Raw genomic sequence first — 8,374 nt, 5'->3', positions numbered from 1 at the left:
GCATGTGGTAAGGATTTTGAGATAGGGAGATTATCTTGTACTATCTGTGCGGGCCCTAAATGTAATCAGAGAAGTCCTTTAGGAAGATGGCAATAGTTAATAGGCTATGTGACTATGGAAGTAAGAGTTTGGAGTGATGAGCCAGGGAATGCAGGCAGTCTCCAGAAGCTAGAGGAGGCAAGGAAATGGATGATGCCCTGGAGACTTAAGAAGGAATTACCTCTTCTAACCCCTTGACTTTAGCCCAGTGAAAGTGATTTTGTACTCATGTCCTCCAGAATTTTAAGAGAACTAATTTGTGATATTTTAGACCACTGCTTTTGTGGCACTTTTAAAATAGTAGTCGTAGGAAAATAATAAAAAATGCAATTAACAGTCTGTCATAAGCCTGCAATAGTATTTCTTTCTCTTTAGGAAAATAACTCCAGAGATAGCACAGAAGATGGATTTGAGAGGCAGGAATGGTAGTGACAATAAAGACTTAAGCTGATGAAGTGGTGTAGGAATGGAGTGGAAGCAGAGGGATGTCACAGTAGGTAGTGGGGAGTTGAAATCAAAGAACCAAGCCAGTCTAAGATAGCTCAGATATGGTCTCTGTTGTTTCTACTTTCTACTTTCACCCACCATTGATTTCAGCATATCAGCTTCTGAAACTCAGCCCACATTGTAAAATATTTTCAATGGGAGATTCATTCAAAGGGAGAGTGTGAGAATTTCCTAGAGTTTTTCATTGAAGTAGATTTGCCTTGTGATAGGATATCTATTTTATTTCATTTGGATTATGAGTGTGTCCAATGAGGGGAAATTGAAATCTCTGTGTGTTCACTGAAAACCATCTTGACTAGTTTTACTTACAGACTATTCCTTCAAGTTGGATATAAAGTCATTGACCATAAGAATCTCTTATTTAAAACTTGGCTGGAAGGAATTTTCTTTTTTCTGTTTTTCTTTTCCCGATAACATCCCAGGAAACTTCATAATTCTAACCACAATTGCAAAACTTATACTTCCTACCACCAGCATACTTAGCAATTTGTTTTCTTTTTCTATTTTATTTTGGTTTATTATAAGACACATTTTAGGTGTAACTTGGTATTCACTCTTCCAGATTGAAGGAAAATGTTGTGATGTGACCACAAATCAGATTTAGCTGGAAACTTGGAAACACTTCTGTACTTGCAATGGGGTAGACTTACTTTTCTTATACAAGGATAAGCAGAAGAGGAGTCAATTTCATTGAATAAGATCTATCATATTCAGTAGTAGTCTTGAAATGAGTGCTAAATGAGATAAAGAAAGATGACCTTAAATCAGCAGAGGTATGTTATAAAGGTTGAAATCATTATGTCAGTAGATCAAGCATTTATAGTTCTTAAAATATAAGCACACTTTTGTGCAGATTTTTATAGCTGATCCTGTGATATTAGGATATCAATGATTATTGATAAAGTAATTTTTTATCACCAAATCAATGAGTCTTCATATTTGACAAATGGAAATGAAGGGCTCAGTCATGGCCCTCTCATGCGTGGAGTGTTCTGGTGGCTGACATGAATGTTATGAAATTATGTTGACAAATCCACTCTCTATTTTACTTTTTTTTATCTCCATGTCTAAAGTCTCTGCTGAAATTATCTTCTTTTATCACCATTTCCCACCACTTCATACTTTCTGATACTTATGGCTTCTATTTAGTCTTTCTTGTTACTTCATAGATTTTGACTCACTCCTATTCAGAGCCATGACTTAATTTTTCCATGCTGGATGATCACCTGGAACATGAACTAGCTTCAGTGGAGGTTCATAATCAAGTAGTTGGAGTTGGAGTGGGGGACAAAAGAGGAGCTAGAAGCTGAGGTAGTCCTCATGACTTAAAATGTTCCATGGGATAACTAGTCTCTACTAGTGACCACCTTTTTCTAGTCTCAGCTATTTCTGCAAGTTTCTAAAAGTTTTGGACTAAGAATAAGAATTGAGTTGCCGACAACGATAGGGAGGCTCATAATAGGACATGGAATTAATGAAGAGTTATCAGGCATAAATATGAAGGCAAGCTTTAAAATCATGATTTAGAGGGCATGTGCTATACATTTCAGTGCACCATGACAGAGCTCCAATTGTCTTATTTACAGTTTGTTCCACTTATTTGCTTCTTCTTCTGGTTCTTGACTTATTTACCCTTTTGCATCTCATATATTTAGCCTCCCAAGAAAGAAGATCTGAATGGGTCATTTAATCATGAACTCTATCTTGTATTAAATCATGTCATATGCTTCTTGCAAATATATCAATATTCTCTGGATTTGGCTATCTGTCTCTGATCTGTACATCAAGGATAGTCAAATTACAATGCTACATGTTGTTAAAGGGTTGCATCATGAAATTTTATCAGATGCGATTGTGACACAGCAATCAAGAATTGTGTGTTCCTATCTAATGGCCTAAAATACCTTCTCAATATCAGATATCATGAAATAAAGATTGTCATCTGAAACAAAGTCAATATATTCTTTACAGTCAACTTTATGCTCCATCTCTTGTACTTGAGATAACAACAAACTCATATTAAGAGTCTCCAGTAGTCCTTTTAGTGTATCCACATGGGTATATGTAGAGCTTCTGGTTGTATCACTATTGTACCCAAAAATATTGTACCCAAGTAGAAATAATTGGAAAGTATGAATCCTTTGGTTGATTAGTAAGCAGAAAACTTAGTTGCATTCTAAAATCCTGCAGAACTTGCAGGCATGCAACAAAATATTAATTAAGCACTGTATTAGTCAGCCAAAGGGGTCCTCATGCAAAATACCAGAAATTGGTTGGTTTTTATAAAGAGTATTTATTTGGGGTAGGAGCTTACAGATACCAGGCCATAAAGCTTAAGTTCCTTCCTTCACCAAAGTCTATTTTCATGTCTTGAAACAAGATGGCTGCCGACATCTGTGAGGGTTCAGGCTTCTGGGTTCCTCTCTTCCCCAAGCTCCAGCTTAAGGCTTCAACCTCAATCTCCAACATCAAAAACCCAGCATCAAAAAGCTTCATCTCTGTCCTTTGCCATGACTTTTATCTGTGAGTCCCCAAATCCCCACCCACCAAGGGGTGGGAATGGAACACCCTAATGATGTGTCCCAATCAAAGCCCTAATCATAACTTAATCACACCCAGGTTCAGATGAGATTACAAACAAAATCCAATATCTATTTTTGGAATTCATAACTATATCAAACTGCTACTAGTGCTTACTATGTTCCAGCAAAATTATCATATGCCAGGAAAACAACATTTTACCTTGAAGATGATTTGGGGCTAGAAGAGAAAACAAACTGTCAAAAAACTTCATAATGAAATTTTAAAAAAAGGCCAGGGGCTATAAGACATCCAGCAGAAGTAACTGAAAGAGTCAGTATATATTGTTTGAACTAGATACTTGGACATGCAGGTGAGAAACTGAATTTGACTCAACACCAGAATTATTTTCTTTTGAAACATGACTTAGTGTAATCAAAGAGGGAAGATGTTTGACTATCAGTACATTGGAAGATTCTATTAACATGTGCTATATCCTACTGACATGACCCAGTCAAAGCCCTAGTCATAATTTAATCAAGCAAAATGAAAACCTCTGAATTTAATACAATCTAAGAGTATCACTAGGCCAGAGGAACTGTCCGGTTTAAAAGCATGGTCAGTATTTCTTTTTGGAATTCATCAATAATATCAAACTGCCACACTCTCCTTCAAAAATCAGGGTGAGATTAAAGTCTTTGGAGAAAACAGAAACTGAGAGAGTTTATTACCAAGAGACCAAATTTAACAAGAGATAATAAAGGGAGTACTGCAGCCTGAAAGGGGGGGGGGGGAAAGGAAGAGAGAGGCTTGGAGAAGAGTGTAAAATTGAGCATAATTAGTAAGTGTGACAGTTTGAGATTATTTATGAATCCCAAAAAGAGAAAGATTATGCTTGTAAACTAATCTGTTCCTCTGGGTGTAGTACCCTTTGATTGTATTAAATACAAAAGACAAGTTTAAGTGATAAAAATGAATTTGGGGTTTTTGATTTGACCACATCAATAAGACATGACTCAGGATGAGTCCCCACCCCCTTGTTGGGCCTATATAAATGGACATTCACTCAAGAAGACACACAGGAAGAGAGAGAGCTCTATCATTTTTTTATCCTGGGGCCATGGGGAGAGGAGAACCATTTGCCTGATAGTTTGCAGCTGATATTGATTTGGAAGCCCCTAGAAATGAGTCCTAACCAGGAAATGCAGGACTGAAAGCCCAGAGGGAAAAGAGAGATGAGACAGAGATTAGTGATCATCATGCTTCAACATGTGGCAAATAACTTTGGTAAGAAAACAACCTTGAATTGGACTCTTTGTGGCCTTGTAACTATAAGTTTTTACCCCAAATACTTTTTATGAAAGCCAACAATTTTCTGGTCACTTTGCATCAACACCCCTTTGGCAGACTAATACAGTAAGAGTAACTAAAAGGGTACAAAGATAGACAATAGTAAGATAGAGCAACATAAAGCCAAAGGCTAAAATAGATGAAGTAATTAATGCCTTTAAATTAATAACATTGAATGCTAATGCTAATCCAATCAAAAGACACAGATTGGCCAAATGGATAAAAGAAAATGAGCCATCTGTATGATGTCTAGAGGAGACTCACCTTACATGCAAGAACACATATAGTCTAAAATTGAAAGGTTGGAAAAAGATATTCCATGCAAATAGTAACCAAAAAAGAGTTGGAGCAGCTATACTAATATCAGACAAAACAAATTTTAAATGCAAAACTGTTACAAGAGATGAAGAAGTTCATTAATATATTGGTAAAAGGGACACTTCTCCAAAAAGAAATATCAAACATAAATATTTATGAACCTAAACTGGAGGCACAAAATACACGAGACAGACACTTCCAAAAATGAAGGAAGAAATAAATGCCCCTACAATAATAGTTGGAGACTTCAATACACCACTGTCATCACTGGATAGAACACATGGACAGAGGCTAAATAAGGAAACAGAGAATTTGAATAATATAATTTTATTAGTCAGCCAAAGGGGTGCTGATGCAAAATACCAGAAATTATACCAGAAATTGGTTGGTTTTTATAAAGCTCCTTTTTGGGGTAGAAGCTTACTGATACCAGGCCATAAAGCATAAGTTATTTCCTTCACCAAAGTCTATTTTCATGTGTTGGAGCAAGGCTGCCAATGGCTGCGAGGGTTCAGACTTCCTGGGTTCTCCCTTCCAGGGTCTTGCTTCTCTCCGGTTTCAGGGTTCCTTTCTTCCCAGGGCTTGCTTCTTTTTCTTGGGCTCACAGTTCCTATCTTCCTGGGGCTGGCTTCTCTTTCCTCTGTGAGCTTACTTCCTGGGGCTCCAGCTTAAGGCTTCAGCATTGAACTCCAATATCAAAACCCCAGCATCAAAAAACCCTCAACTCTGTCCTTTGCCATGCTGCACCAAGGGGCAGGGACTCAATGTCCTAATGACTTGGCCCAATCAAAGCCCTAATCATAACTCAATTATTCCCAGGTACAGACAAGATTACAAAAATAATACAATATCTATTTTTGGAATTCATAACCATATCAAACTGCTACAACTATCAAACTTTCTTTTCAATAGCAGTGGAAATCCTTTATAATGATAAATAAATTACACTTAACAAACATCTATAGAACATTGCACCCTAAGCAGAAGGATATACTTTCTTCTCAAGTGCTCATGGATATTTCTCCATGATAGGCCATAGGTTAGATCACATGACAGTTCTCAATCAATTTTAAAAGACTGACATTTTACACAGCATTTTCATAATGAAATGAAGTTGGAAATCAATAATAGGCAGAAAAAGGGAAAATTCATAAATACATGGAGGTTACATAACACACTTTTAAACAATCAGTGAGTCAAAGAAAAAATTGGAAGGGAAATAAATATCTCTAGATGAATGAAAATGAGAATACAACATATCAAAACCTATGGGATGAAGCAAAGCTGGTGCTGAGAGGGAAATTTAACATAAGCCCTAATGCTTATGTCAGAAAAGAAGAAAGAACTAAAATCAATGACTTAACTGCACACCTAGAGGAACTAGAACAAGAATAGTAAACTATCCCAAAGTAAGCAAAAGGAAAGAAATAACAAAGCAGAAATAAATGAAATGGAGAAAAAACAAAAAAGCAATAAAGAGAATCAAGAAAACCAAAATTTGGTTCTTCGAGAGGATCTACAAAATTGACAAACCCTTAGCTTGACTGACAAAGAAAAAAACGAGAAAATATAAATAAATAAAATCAGAAATGGGAGTGGGGCATTACTAATGACCCCACAGAAATAAAGAGACCAAAGGAGGATACTATGAACAACTGTCACCACTAATGTAGACAATGTAGACGGAACAACTGTCACCACTAATGTAGACAATGTAGACGAAAGGGACAGATTCCTAGAAACAAAACGAACAACCTTAGGAGAAACAGAAGACCTTAAACAAACCAGTTACAAGTAAACAGTGGTGGATGAGGATGGTGGTTAATAGTACAAATAGAATGTTCTTCTATTACAAGGTGTTAAGAATATTGTGATGCATACAACAAATGCAACTTTAAAAAAAGGAATACATACATTTGTGCATCTTTGAAACAATTTGGGGAGATTAAGTTGAGAGTTATTCCTGGAAACTTCCTAAGTCATGTAAAATTTTCAAGCTCGAAAGACTGTTTCTACCTTTACAAGTGCATCATTTTCCTTGACGAGAATGCTTTTCTTCCTTGCTCTTGGCCAGACAAACAGTTCTAAAGGTAAAAATAAAAATTTTGGGGTGCCTGGGCTGTTCTGTTGCCTGTCCACAGGTCTTCACGAATCTTGAGGGCAGGGGTGTGGCCTGGCCCTGGGCAATGAAAACTGGAACTCCGTGCTCCTCTCTTCAAGGATGGCTCCCAGGGAGGGAAGGCTAACAAGGAAGCCTCTTCCTGAGCCGGGTCGCTGATCACTGCCACTGCCCTGCATGCCTGGCCCACTTTTTCTCCTTCATGGTCCTTGTTCAGAGCCCTGCACCACCTCCTCAGCCCACTTTGCTTCCTGTGCTCTCCATGGAGACGTTGGAGTTGATCCAGAAGGCGAAGCTGGCCAAGCAGGCAGAGCACTATGATGATGTGACCACCTGCATGAAAGCCGTGGTAGAGCAGGGGCCTGAGCTGTCCAACGAGGAGTACATCCTGTTCTCACTGGCCTCCAAAAGTGTGGTTGGAGGCCGCAGGTCTGCCTGGAGGGTCGTCTCCAGCATCGAACAGAAAACCAACACCTCCAACAAGAATTTGCAGCTGATAGGTGTATCGAGAGAAAGTGGAGTAGGAACTGAGTTCCACCTGCAGTATGGTCTGAAATTGTTGGATAAGTATTTAATAGCCAATGCAACTAATCCAGGGAATAATGTCTTCTATCTGAAAATGAGAGATTATTTATGGTACCTTGCTGAAGTGGCATGTGGTGATGATCAAAAACAAATGACAGATAATTCCCCAAAAGCTTACTTACCAAGAAGCATTTGCTATAAGCAAGAAAGAGATGCAACCCACACGAGTCTGTTGAGGCTGGCTCTTAACTTTTCTGTATTTTACTGTGAGATCCTTAAAAACCCAGAATTTGCCTGTACACTGGCTGAAACCCCTTTTGGTAAGGCCATAGAGGCTGGATGAAAAGGCAGCCCTCTCCTCATGCAGTTGCTTGGAGACAACCTAACATGGACATCAGACAGTGCAGGAGAAGAATGTGGTGCAGCAGCTGAAATGCATACAGGGTGACATCCTTCTTTCCCTCAGGAAACCTTTTTATACATCTATCTCCATTCTTTATTCCACTTGGATTTCCTATAGCAAAAAAAACCCTATTCTTGTTTACGGAATTAAGTCTTTTTAGCCTTTTCACACTGTAGCTTTGGGAAAACTCCATTCCTTGATTTGTGTTTGTCTTCACCTTCCCGGTGTACAAAGCTGTAGAAAGGTATTAATAGCTTCATTTCATGTAAACGTAGTAACTTCTAAACATGTGTGTAGAGGACTAAAATGTATCTGGTATTTAAGTGATCTGAACCAGTTCTGCAACTGACTGTTTCATATTACTGTGAAGATATGAAAACATAGTTAATTATAATTAAAGAGTATTCTACATAATCTTCTAATTTCTACATTTCCTCTTCAGGGATTTCCTTTCAATAAGCAACTTTTCCATGCTCTTAATATATATTTTTTAAAATAGGAATCCAGAAGTATTAGATTGAATGGAAAAGCAATTGACATTCTGGGTTGAAGTTCGCAAATTGAAATGCCTCCTACATAATATAATATGGAGG

The 8,374-nt window shown here is 37.7% G+C and overlaps 1 pseudogene; it reads left to right on the top strand.

Annotated features, from left to right (window-relative positions):
- Positions 1 to 7,115: 7,115 nt before the first annotated feature.
- LOC101429056 (14-3-3 protein theta pseudogene) lies at positions 7,116 to 7,826 on the top strand (annotated as a pseudogene).
- Positions 7,827 to 8,374: the final 548 nt, after the last annotated feature.

The sequence above is a fragment of the Dasypus novemcinctus genome, chromosome 14 (assembly GCF_030445035.2).
Source record: "Dasypus novemcinctus isolate mDasNov1 chromosome 14, mDasNov1.1.hap2, whole genome shotgun sequence".
NCBI classification, from domain to species: domain Eukaryota; kingdom Metazoa; phylum Chordata; class Mammalia; order Cingulata; family Dasypodidae; genus Dasypus; species Dasypus novemcinctus.
This window is presented reverse-complemented; position numbering and strand designations above follow the sequence as displayed.